The sequence below is a fragment of the Pieris napi genome, chromosome Z (assembly GCF_905475465.1).
Source record: "Pieris napi chromosome Z, ilPieNapi1.2, whole genome shotgun sequence".
NCBI lineage: Eukaryota > Metazoa > Arthropoda > Insecta > Lepidoptera > Pieridae > Pieris > Pieris napi.
In genome coordinates this window covers 12,686,376-12,700,318 of record NC_062259.1, presented here as the reverse complement: position 1 = coordinate 12,700,318, position 13,943 = coordinate 12,686,376, and the positions used below count along the sequence as shown (strand labels likewise).

General features: G+C 31.3%; 1 protein-coding gene across 1 annotated transcript in view; it reads left to right on the top strand.

The window, feature by feature from the left end:
- Positions 1–13,943, top strand: part of LOC125062537 (glutamine synthetase 2 cytoplasmic-like) — a 30,794-nt gene that overhangs the window by 236 nt on the left and 16,615 nt on the right. The window lies entirely within an intron of this gene.

The window sequence follows — 13,943 nt, the reverse complement described above, 5'->3', positions numbered from 1 at the left end:
TTTCGTGCGGTTGCATTGCGAATTGCATCATACACCCGGTCGTGATCCATCGAATGCTCCCGCGTTATAAACTTTTTGCTAAGCGAACTTTTAAAGTCTCCCAGGTCCACGATATAATATTGTTTAAACTTTAGGTGTTGCTTGTGTCGTCATTTAACAACCTGCCGAGAAAACCGACTGGTTTCCCTCGAGTACGCTACTTGTTAAACTTGATCCGCTTTTTATATTTGCTAGTACTGTTGGTTTCTACACGATCCCTACTTAATTATGATTCTGGGTCACTCTCCTCCTGGTTATGCCCTTAGGAGTCTTTGACGTCACTGTCGCAACGGTATTTTTTATTAGATACAGAATAATCTACTAAACGAATTAAATAATAGATTATTAAATAGTAATAACTAAAAGATATCTCACGCTGGTAGATAAAAATTTTGTTTAACGTATATTACTAAAAGTAAATAAATTCTAGCGCTATTTAATTGTTACTTAATGATTTAGCTCTAATGATATTTAATTAATGTGACCAAAGACCGTTTGATAAATTTATTACCAAGGCAATTAGTTAATAAGTAGGTTACCATTGTTTCAATACTGTGAATCCGCAGTTGACAAGCGTTTTAATTTTATCCACGTTGATTTCTGTTTTGAAATAAATTGGACTTGACTTATTTTTTTGAGATTTTTTCAACCTTTATATACATTTTATAGATTTTTTATACCAAAAATATGGTATAAAATACTACGATAGAATAGTAATTTTGTAATGTTTTTCCTGAATACTATGCTAGTATATTCGAGCACAAATGCCGAGATAAACCGAGATCGTTTATCTACTTGTTGTTAAATTTGAATAAACGATTGTTCTGTTTTATACACTAGTGTCATCTATTTCAATTTGAAAATATAATTAAAGTTATCAAAGGTTTTGGTTCTATTGGCCCCATAAACATTTTATAAATTTTATGTCTTTGTACATTCATGTATATGTCTAACACTTCACTTTTGTAATCTTATATATTTCTTATTATTGAAATAAGTATACGTAAAGTACTCATACGCAAGTGCGTACTTAGCGGTTGCGTCACTGTTTTATGTACTAAGGTGTTTTTTAACAACCTTCGATATAAAACCTTAACAATTACCTTAAAACCTTAAATTTAAAGATTACATTTACAATTAAATATTTCATATAAGCCGCATTAAGGAGTGGGCAAAGTGAAAGATTTGAATAATATTATATATATATATATATATATATATATACTAGCAGACCGGCCAAGCGTTGCTGTGGCTAAGGTTTTTGATATAATACATAGTAGTAAACTATTCAAGGGAAACGGTAGGAGAACTTATGTGAAAGGTTATCTACCTTATGTTAAACGTTAGTACTTTTAAGCGCCATCTGTTAGAATTGTATCAAATAATAAACAAATATTTTACAATAAAATAATATTGCGGGTATAAATTGAGATTTAAGCTATCCTATCTTTTAAGTTGGATCAAACTACACACGATGTGCAAATTTGAATGAAATCGGTTCGGTAGTTTAGGAGTCCATAGCGGACAAACAACGTGACACGTAATTTATATATATAAAGATTATATACCTTGTACACATACTAATCGTGAAATCAAGCTTCCCGTTTCAATCAAGTTATCAACTTTTGGCTTTTATTAGTATTTAAGAAATATGTAAATTTTTAAGTTGGATCTATAAATAGCGTATCCGTTTATTCGTTTAAATTATGTTGCTTTATTTAAACGCATTGTTTAAAGTTTTAAATTATTGATTCGTCCCGTAGCACTCTAATGCGGAGTTTGTCTCTTCCACTGTGACGATCCGAAACAATTGTTTCTCCGGAAATCAAACTCTCTGGTTAAACACGCAAGCCACAGCGTTGTCGGCTAGATTTTTTACAATTAAAACATATATTTAGACATATAATCAGAACGGATGACGCATGCTATATATAATTAGTGTATATATAAAACAGATACAATGTTGAATATTTTAAATGGACAATTGTATGCTTCATGAGTGTTAATATAACAAACGTTAATCTAGATAAGGTAACAATATCTAGTAAATTTTCACAAGTATACGATTGACACGCAAACAAGATACCTTTAAAAGAAAACACATTAACGTATTATCACAAAAATAAATAATAATACATTTAGTGACGTGCACGAAGGTGGTTTGTGGTGTGTGTAACAATAAATTAAATTGTAATCTACATTTAAAAGTAAACATTTTATTCTTAACGTTTCATCTATAATCATCGTCGGTCTGACCGTATGGAGTGACTTTGCCAGACGCAATATGCAGGCAGACTATATCTATAATAGATTAACTATAATAATATGTACCCGCTCACCGTCCACAATCTAAAAATACGATTAAAGGACTGGCTTATTACGACACCTTATGACGCAGTGTAGAAATCTCCAAAGATGCTCCTGAGACCGATATGTAGTTCATTCACTCACTCTCATGGCAGAAATTAAAAAAAAAAATTCTCATACTCGTCTTTATCTTACTCTTCTTCATATGTGCGTCAGCGCAACTGTAAGTTTACAAAGCGCTAAACACTGCGCTCTATATTCGAATATACGTAGAAAAATACGAGATTTCTCTCAGTAAAATCGACTACGTGACAAAAACCTGAGCCACCCCCCGCTCCTGTGACTGACCGTAGTATTTTAAACTCTCCGCTTCCCCCTAAACGGGTCACGTTGTATGGGTACGTTCCCTAATATGTAGTTACACATTTCATTCACTCACACACATGCACCGACACACTTACTGATTCACTCACACACGCACTCATACACTCGGACGAGTTGGAAACAGTTGAAAAAACAAAAATAATATAAATCAACATGAGTTCTAATCATAGCTGGGCACAGTTTTTCTCACAACACTATACCGTCTTTAAAAAGAAACAATATCAATTTAAAGCCAGGACTCGTTAGGTTTGTAGCGCCACTGTATTATAATCCTCTACATTCTCTAGTTACATTACTACTTCAACATTCATCAGTTTCTGATAAAGCTTCTTGTAAAATTGTATTTTGTCTACTCTTACACTATGCGGATAGTGAAACTACCAACTCTGCAGCACTAGATGGTGGCAATAAGGCAATTCAAAAGACTTTAAATCTTTTTAATGAGCAATAATTGAGTTATGTAAATAATATCGTGTTAAAAAACTTTCCTAACAAAGTTTTTCTACTCTAGTAAGTTAATTATCGTGGTATTCCAACGTTGATGATATAAAAATGAAACGTTTATTTTTATCATACAATACAGCTTTATACAGTTTGTCACACACAACATTACTTACTTGAAAGTAATTCGAATAATAATAAAAACATAAAGATGTAATATTCGATAAAATAATATTCTAAATATATATTATTCTACATAAATAATATATTATTCACATGTAATTTTATATTACTATTAATTATGACATTAAAAGTTTGTAATAAATATTCGTATTGCATCTTTTTTAATTTGAAATTTATAATTCTTCATTATAACGTATTACGTATGTAACAGTACATTATTTACAAGAATTTGTTAAGGAGATAATAAAAATTACTTCAGTTGTATCATTAAATAAAACACAAGCAAACAATGCCAATATTAGTTTTACATTTAACGCGTGTAAATTATACAAACAGAAAAATACGGATAAAAATGCCTTTATTATCATTACGAGAGATATACTCGTATTACTTTGCACTTTGTTATAAAAAAATTGCACATAAATAAAATGCGAAAGAGGTAGAAATGCATTTTGATATCTGCTGCTTCCAAGGAAATGGCTTCCATTGTCTAGCTTGTCTACCGTACTGTAGCTGTACCGACTTCAGCCAGCGCCGACTACTCATTCCGGGATTTCAGTATATCCACTAGGGTACACCGTATCCACGAGAATATGTTACAAACAAAAAACAACTTTTCGCCTCCTTATTCACCTTATTACTGTAATTATGGAAATACATCACAATATACGTAAAATCAATTTTATTAGTGTAAAATTTGAGTATATTGTTTTTCTTGGCAAACTAATAGTAGTTTATAGATTGCAATTGTAAGACGCGAAAGAGCGTTATTGTAATGCCAACAAAAACGGCCTTGCTCGTCACCTAACTAAATACTGATATCGAAATTCAGTAGCATTTTCTGTTTGATAAGCCCAAGGAAAAAAAACCGTTACTCGCACATTTTTTATTTGTATGTACCTAGTCCTCTTATAGCTATATGTCTAGTCAAATGGGGCCGATAGGTACATTAGATATACGATACAACTTTTAGCAGGAGCCCATCCAACACTTAGTACAATAGATTTTGATTCTCGGAAATATAGTTTTGCATTTATAAATTAAAAATCATTTAATTCAGAGCATTATAAGTCCATATATATTGTTAGTAGAGTAAATTTATAAAACGAAAAGAAAATATTTATATAAAATTTAAAAGCATTACACAATAGTGATTAGATACGATTTTCTGTGTTTAGTATGAGTCCAGAGATAATCTTGATATCATACACTACAGGAGGGTAGACAAAAAACACTTTATGACTTAAAAAATAAAATAGATAAAATCTTCACACCATTTCGAGTCTAAAACTTTAAAGTTAAAAACTGTTTATATCAAAGAGTGCTTAATTTTTATTTTTATAAATAGGTTTTTTCATCTACCGTCCTATACGAGTAATATTTTGCGCACTGTGCGAATAATAGAAACCGGCGATATTACCGCTCTGTATGTGTTTAGCCTTTTGTCTCACATGGTGTAGATTTGTTGTTTAATATATAATTTCTTCACTTTACATGTATAAAAAAATTCACGCTTCAGCTTAGCAACCCGTACATGATTACAAATTTAAAAATAAATTTATTGTATTTTATATTACTATATTATCATTACCGTCATCAATTTTGATATATGATGGCTTATCTTAAATCAAGATACAAGATAAAAGTGCACAATTCCTAACTAAAATATAATCTCTTTATATCGGCAATATTTAATGGAGATAATTTTATATGAACATGCTGTTAGCACCTGACAATCATTATACTTTCACGTGAAGGCACTTTATAACTTTTGATTACCGGTTTAGGTTATTTAAACTTCAGATAAGCATTATTATCTTTATAGAAACCTTTTTACTCAGAAAACCTGCCATATAATGTATACCGGATCGATCAGGGGACTACCCTTATCACTATAAATGCCAGTGCATTTTATTTTGAATATATTGTTTCTTGCGTCAACGCCAACTATACAAAAACTTCAGTTTTGTATGGCGCACCCTGGATATAATGACCGATATTTAATTATTTAAGACTTGACCTGTTTAAGCTTTCGTCTAATACGCTCAAAAGAAGTATTAAGAATAAATAAATAAAAAATGGCGCTTAATCCTAACTTTTACTCCATCACACAACACAGCCGAATTAGGTATTACTTAGTTAAATGTATTGAATAATTTTTTCTTTTTGAAACTTTTTGTAAATATTATGTATTCCATCTTTGGATATATCTTTAGTATATTTTTTTTTATATACGTAGCTTATGTTAGCTGTAGGATTACGAAATCAATAAAAATACAAATCTTTAACTTGTCAAATCTAAAACTTGAATCAGGGAATCTAATCGGAATTGAAAAAAAAACTGTAATGGAGAATTAAATAAACGGTACGAACGGAAGTAACTTTTATATGTTTAACACGGTTACAACACAAAAGTAAGTGTACAAACTTAAAATCCATGTCGAAAGATACAATAGATCAATTAAATTCATTTTGTCATATAAAGATTTTAGAATAAATTAAGCTTCAACTTATTGGATCGAAGCGTTCTATAATAACCATTGCGTGACCGAATATGTGGATTTAGTAATCGGTTTTATTTGAACGAACATTTACCACATGTAAGGTCGAATATTACCTGGCCTATCTCAATTTTGTTATCAAAGCTGTACTTATAAGAGATTATGGATAGATAACTACCCGGCATTTCAGTTCTATTATTATCATAGGTTCTTACCGCATGAATTGTATTATTTGCTATAACTTTTAGTGCATTGTTTATATTGTACTTTTAAAAATATTGAACACTTACACTCAATGTACAAGTTTCCGAAGGCTGTAATTTTCCCTTTGTTTTTTATTAAGTGGTACGCTCTAATTTACTCCAAACTGTACAAAAATCTACATTCCTAAATATTACTTATGTCGGTCAATAATATATAGCTTACTTCGTATATTTATAATAATAAATTATTAAATAAGGGTACTTGTGGACTTTTCGTCCAACAATCATTTATTTATTTATTAAATTTTAGGAAGATTTGCAGTATTTTAACAGAAAGTAAATTATGATGACAATAAAATAAAATCAGTACTAATTACATATCTCCACCTTATGACATTCCGTAATTACCTTAGAGAGATGGGAAGAATAAATTTTTTATTTTTTATTTCTGACTATGGTATTTATTACTATTTTATACATTTGCGCAATAGGACACAGTCACCATATCTGGCATAACCTAAGATTCTACCCAAATTTTGACAAATATATTTTAGATAGGTACGGTTTCGTTTAGTTTAAAGAAAATACTTTATAATATTGCGTTTAAACTAATTATATATTATACAATTTCATATGAAATATTGTTATGTTAACAACATTTCATACGAAATTGTATAATTTTAAGGTTAATATAAATCCTTGGTTTTTTAGCGCAATTCTCTTTAGAAGTTTTCCTCATATATATTTAAACCAATAAAGAGGTCAAAATCGTAAACATTTATTACGACCTTAATTAAATTGGTTTATTTGACAGTTTTGATATTATACAGTTCGTTGATATATTTGATTAAATTACTGATTTACTTTGTGATTATTCTCACGTCGTTATTGTATAGTTTCCTTTGTATTGTCAGTATGACTTAATATCAGAGGGCATAAAAGTATATTAATATAATATTACTGTATTTCTTGATAATATTTCTTTAAAGCGCTCAGCCGTTTGTGCCTGACAGTCAATTCTCTTCTTAAATTTAGGTTAATGTGTTTAAGGCACTTTGAGATAGGGACTTGGAATTATTCATATTTTTACCTTTTTATTACTTCTTTATAACATTATGACACTAACTGTCTTGTAACCTATATATGAAATGTTATTAACCTATATTAACAGTATATAATAAATTACCCTACATGTAGTTAATTATAGCAACAATAAATATTTCACAATTACTAAGTGCAGCGTATACTTAACGTTATGATTCTTTTGTAAATTACTTAAATTGTAGGTTACGTAATTGGAACAAGGAAAAGGTTTTCATAAACTGTACTACTGTTTAAATTGTTCATTTGTAAAGACATTCTTTAGACTTTTTTTTCATAAATCCAAAATTCAAAAAGTTATAAGGATAAGATTCAAAATTTACTTTTTTGCTTAATAACTTTTTTTCTTTTGATTTTAGTAAAAATATGTCAGAACAATTTTGTAGAGTTGTGTTAAATTCAACATTCCGTTCTACGCCCTTGATTTGAGAACTGGCACTAAATGTAAAATTAGAAGCATTAATGTGTATTTCTTTACTGACGAGTCATAAGTGTACTGTGTACCTATATGATTAAATGATTTTTGATTTATTGAATTTTGAACATACAAAAACCGTAAATTATTTAATATTACCAAAATACAAAACTCGTTTTACCTAATTAATCGTTTTATACTTAGGTTATATTTTTCTATAAAATTACTTAATTATTTTTTTATTAATTTACGTCTCCTATGACTGTCTCTGTTTCGTCAAGAGCCAACGACGCACTAATCATCAGATGCAAATTCCATAGGCCGCTGCAATCCACGTATTTTCCACCTATTATTACTTACGAATGGATGATTTAAACTTCTAAACTATAATTGTTCAGCTGAAAACCCAAAAATATATAAAATTGACCAGTGACCAATCCAGGTCTTCATTTACTAAAACAAATAAAAGTACTTTTTAATTTAAAAATGTTTTATTGAAATACATAGTATTATTATCGAAAACAAACAAAGAACATTCCTTGTACGGAAATTTCTTTGTGATCTGAGGTCGTTTACAGTGTGTTATTATGTCAAGGTGATCGACCGTTGACTCGCGCCAAAAGAATTATAATATTATTCACATCGCAATGAACCTCGTTTCTGCGTAGATTCACATTTAGCTTTATTATCTTTAACAATATTATTGAGACAAGGGTATCGTCCGGTTATGGGGCCGCTTACACGTACGAAAAATCCTTTTTTTTTTAAATTAATTTCTTATAATTTATTTTGTGCTATTATTGCTATGTTATATTAATTATACAGTCAACAGTACGTTGAAGTTCTTCCTATTCCCATCCTCTGTACCTACTTCTACTGGGCCTGCTATTATCTAAATATCTCTTATTATCTAATATCTTAACATAAAGCTAAAGTGTTTGCACGCGCAAATTTCAGGAACTACTATATAATATGTTTGTGTTTTAATGTTATATGACGATGTGTATATAAAACGATAGATGCACATGCAGAGTGTCTTTGTGTATAAAAACTAAACACACACACATAGAATTACAGTCCATCGGAAATTTTACGGTCGGTTTAAAAGGACGCTTTCTCCTGTTCTACATCGCACATCGAGTTTTTTAATAGTCTCGGGCTTGTTTTGTATAAAAACAATTGTATGAATTACATGAATACATGAATTTAAGGTTCTTTTTAAAATAACTCGACTTGCTTTATGCGATGAACAATAACAACTCTAGAACAAAACTCAATTTTATAACACGCAATATATTTTGTTATAAAAATACTTGACGTCATGAGGCATGACGCAGTATTATTACCTGAGTATCTGATTATAATAACAATACAAATAAGGTCGATGGTACATTGCTTAAGACTGTGAAGGGCCATTCTCAAACCACAGAACATAATACTATGGCCTGATGTACATATCGTTATCCACTATTTCAATTGAAATATATAATTGTATTTGAATATAGATAGATATAAATGGGCCGGTAACATTGCCCGCGTTTGTGATGACTGATGGGTCAAAAGGTCCTATACTTGGGAAGTTTTAAGTAGTTTTTTCTAGAAAAAAATTAAATTCAATTATCGCCTGGTTTCATACGAATCACATGTATACAATAGAATTAATAATAATTCTATGACATTAACTTCTTTATTTAATTTAGAAAAAAATAAAAATTATTTTCCCCATAATTATTAAATATTCAAAATCGTAATTGGTACGTCTCGATGTTAATAAATAAGAAAATAGCTCATCCATTCTTAAAAGGCCGGCAACGCACTTGAGAGCCTTTTAGGAATGGCAGTGTGCATCGGTTGCCTCTTATTACATAAAAAAAGGAAATATTTTTTGTTTTGAAATATTTCGAAGACTTCGTATTTTAAAGATAGTATTGTAGCATTGTGTAAAAAAAGATCTTAACTATAAATTATGTTTTAATTCTATATATATAGCATTGTTTTATAAATTCCAATTAACTAGGTTATCTCGGTTTATTGTCCCTTGTCGTGCATATTATATACTTAACGTATGATAACATAATTTGTGATAGCATATAATATCCTAACAAAGAAATATTGTTTGTACCAATTTGTCTTTCGCTTTTTATAGAATTATTTAATTTAGGACCATCCCAAAATACTCTATATCGAATACATTTTCACTAAAATGCGTTTAAACTAATTGTATTTGATTACTTTATATATTATGAGGACTAAAAGCATATGATAATGTACATAAACATTAAAACACAAATTCCTCGTTGGCATCATTTTGATGATAAAAATTAATGATTCATATTGTTTGTTTTTTATTTAGGGGAAGTACATTTATCCATTTGATTCCAAATATGATCATAAGAGAAGATTTTTTTAGATCTTTATTCATTCTTGACTTAGATTAGATTTTTATTGTTGGGGAATAAATTTATCAACTGCACCGGGGCAACTTGTTAAAGTGACGTGGTGAGTCGGTCCGTGACGTGCAATGAACCATCTGCTCGCTATAGACGAGAATAATACAGATTATACCAAAACAATATTTCCTTGCACATATCGTCATAGTCGTAGAATAGTGACGGATCTGACAAATAGTAAACTTTACAGGGCAGCCATTTCAAAATAATATATCATGTTTGTTTTTGTCGTAACTATTTTAATTCATATTCTGTTATTATAAAAATTGGCTTACAAGCAAACAAAAGGGTTTTTTTTACACAAAATAAAAATAATAACATTAGATTACACAATACACAGTCTTCTAGAAAAATCACATGCTGCCATCAAATCCGTCACTTTACCGACTGATTATTTGATTTTTTTTGATGTAGCCGTAATATTTAGTCGATGTAGTATCCAAATATGGCAAAAAGTGGTTCTTTTTTCAAATCCGACATTGTTCTACGATCACGATATATATCTAAAAGCACATTAACATAATTATACTATATTAATTACTCGTATTTCTTCGATCTATTGAATGCGTTCTAATATTACTTATAGGGTTATTTAAAAGTAAACACCCCATAATCAATATTGATAAATGATATCAATGGATCATACAAACATCCTTTATCACAAGGGTAATTTTTATCGGAGTCAAACGTCAATATAATATTATCTAAACACGCTACTGACCCAAATAAAACTGACGCAAACTCCGATAAAAATTGTAGTCTTCATTAATTCTTAATGAAATTGTTATGCTTTGATCTCACACCGCTCTTATCTTAATACGCACTTAAAAGAAACATAGTAAATAGATTTCGTTTAAAATGTCTTAAAATTTTATTGTATGAAATATACAGTATTTACAATTTTCTTAACCTACAAAGTAATAATAAAAATTATTAAAAAGAAAATCAAAACAAATTTAAAAAGTTTGGTCCCTGTGGCAGAGTACCTTTAACGCTGGCAGTATTTCCTCGCTGTATTGCGATACTTATTCGTTGAGCGAGGAAAGCACCAGCTCTGGGGTCACCGGTACTATCTACTAGGCGCCAACTTAAATCTTTAATAACCTGCCTGTGCACTTGAACCCCCAAGAGTCTCTACTCCAAAGGGAACAAAATCGAAGTTGGAGGAAAGACTTATATTTGTGTCGTTTATTATTTTCTGTCTGCTCTGCGGCCGACCTAACTTTTTAGTTCGTCTGAAGGAGGTGAGACGGGGCAAACGTGTCCACACAAGTAGGATGCCCGTCCCATTTTCCATTTTCGTTTAAAATGATTTAAAAACGTTTAAATCTATTACCAGTGTTCTGTTCTTCGCATTTGATGAATATTTTGGTTATAGGTGCAGAATAAGTTACTCAGGGATAATTTAGCAGTATGGTCCCCTTCCTTGGGTAGAATGCCTAGCGAACCCCGAGGGCCCATATTAAGGGCATGTGAAGGGCTGAGGTGTTTTTAGTGGGTCTCGCTACCCCTCTGAATAGCAGAGGGTTTTGAGTGTAGACCCAGCCCCACAGTCCCCGCGTCAAGCTCGACATCCTTGATGCGGGCCTGCGTAAGCGCATTTTCACCTCGTATAAAAAAAAAAAAAAAAAAAAAAAAGCAGTATGGTCCCAAAAGGCCTCATATTATCTTCTTATCATGCGTCCGCTAGGTGAGGGGTATCGGGTTCGATTCCCAGTCGGAACGCAAGTTTATTTCTATAAATTTATTCTCTGCCTTTGGGAGGCTTGTGCGGTACCGGGCGACTGCTTAAACCGTACATGGCGGGCACGGTCGAATTTCTAAGGTATGCAGAGGGCATCGAACCTAAGAAAAGAGACTGTTTGTGATGAATCTACTATTACTATTCCGGATCCCTTTCATGTCTTACGATAACGCCTATTGATAAGGTCTGAAAATTCCAAATGTTTGTTAATATTCTTTATTACAAAGCATCAAAAGCTTGTCACGGTAATTCAAAATACTTACGAATTTAGTTAACTTAAGCTTAAAGTTATCTACAGTTTAATGTCTGTTAAAAACCATTAGCAGTTAGATGAATTAACATTTTGATTACTATTTATAAAATCTGGTTGGTCTCTAGATAAACAGATTTTTCCCTTTATAAATTGTAACCGGTAGCTTTTAGGATTAGCCACATGAACTCTTCCCTTATTCATAAAAGCATCAATCCAGTTTCAGCGTTTTCACAAAAAACTCTTTCATCACAGTATACATACAATTTTACTGCAAGTTTAAGAGGTTAAAATTTTAGTTTAAGAGAGATATATTTAAATTTTATGTTCTTATAATGATAATATAGTTTAATGAAAGATACCTCGTAATAGATCAAATGGGAGATAAGAATGTTATGTTATTACAAATCAACATACTTCAAATACAGTCGGACAGTTAAGTCGTTTTGAAAACTGGTTAAGGGTCTACAAAAACTAACATTCTTTAAACCGTAAGAACCGTTAGAATACCATTAACTTGTAATTAAATGTGATAAGACTAATGAGATGGTAGGTAGGTATAAATTGAATCAGTGTTATTCAATTTCAGCATTATTAATTAAGGAAATTTTTAGTTATCTTGAAGTAAATCCTTCTGAATATTGAAGGCATTTTTCTATTTGAATGGCTTTGACAGAAGAACGCAGAACTCGATTAATTTTTCAATTAATAATTGAAGACCAGGGATGTTCATTAAGGGTAAAATTTGTAGCGACTGGAACAATCTCTGCCTACGAATCACTAACGCCCGAACCCAATAATTAATCCACAATCTCAGATTGTTTTCAATCAGACCGTGACAGACGATCGATCTCCTATCTGCATCCCAATAACCAAACCCTACGGAGACAATCCAGTTTTGTCGAGAGATGGCCATTACAATCCATCGACTGGTTCTTGGCACACTTGTTACAACATTTGGATTAAGATTAGTATCTCACATGGTGGATTATGGTGACGGATGACGTGGATGACGATACCCTGAAACGCGCTAACACAGTCGTCAGTCATACTAGCCAAATTCGCCAGGGAGTAAATGCTGAACAAAGTTAAAATAATGAACACAGCGCAGAATTGATAAAAGAACTTCGTTAATATTTAATGGTTTACTTAATTTTGTTGAGTTGTAACATGTACCAGCAACAGACTATAAATAGTAGCTATTATATTTATTTTTATTTGGCAATGGCTCGATTTATGGATTTTGCATAGCGTTCTGTACTTCCGAATCATTAAAAAAATCACTCCGTCTAAAAATAGACAATATTTTGTACTACCAGTGGCGCCGTTTTGATTTTGCCTCAAACCTAAACCCAAAGCTGCACGATTCCTTTACCCATAGGCAATCCATGTTCTCAACTCAACCAGTGCGATCCAGTTATGATTGTTATCTTCCATATCACACTGCACAAAAACCGATAAACCGAACATGTGTTATATACGTGCAACCATACGTCAATCGTAAAAGTTAAAGATAAATCGTTAAGGTTAACGACCCCGCGTCCAAAACATTTAACCTTAGATAATGGAATGGAAATCGTTTCAAAACGCGGCTGCAATGCACTTTGGACGAATACGGGTGAATCACACGACGTACTTTTTGTTTTGAATTGCAGAAATGTCGTTGCCACTCAGCCAGACTTATTATTAAGGAAATTCACACTCAATTGCACACATAAACAATAAACGTTAAAGTAGCTGAGTGCAACAGGCGACCTTATCGCTATCCGATCTCTACCATGCTAATAATACACTATACTCTCAATTTAGTCATTAACTACTAATGGAGGATAACTGTCGTAACGTGCGCCTTCATACTCACTTGTGAATTAATAATGAACACTCTGAGCGAGACTGAAAGAGTTTCAAATGCAATTAATTAAGTT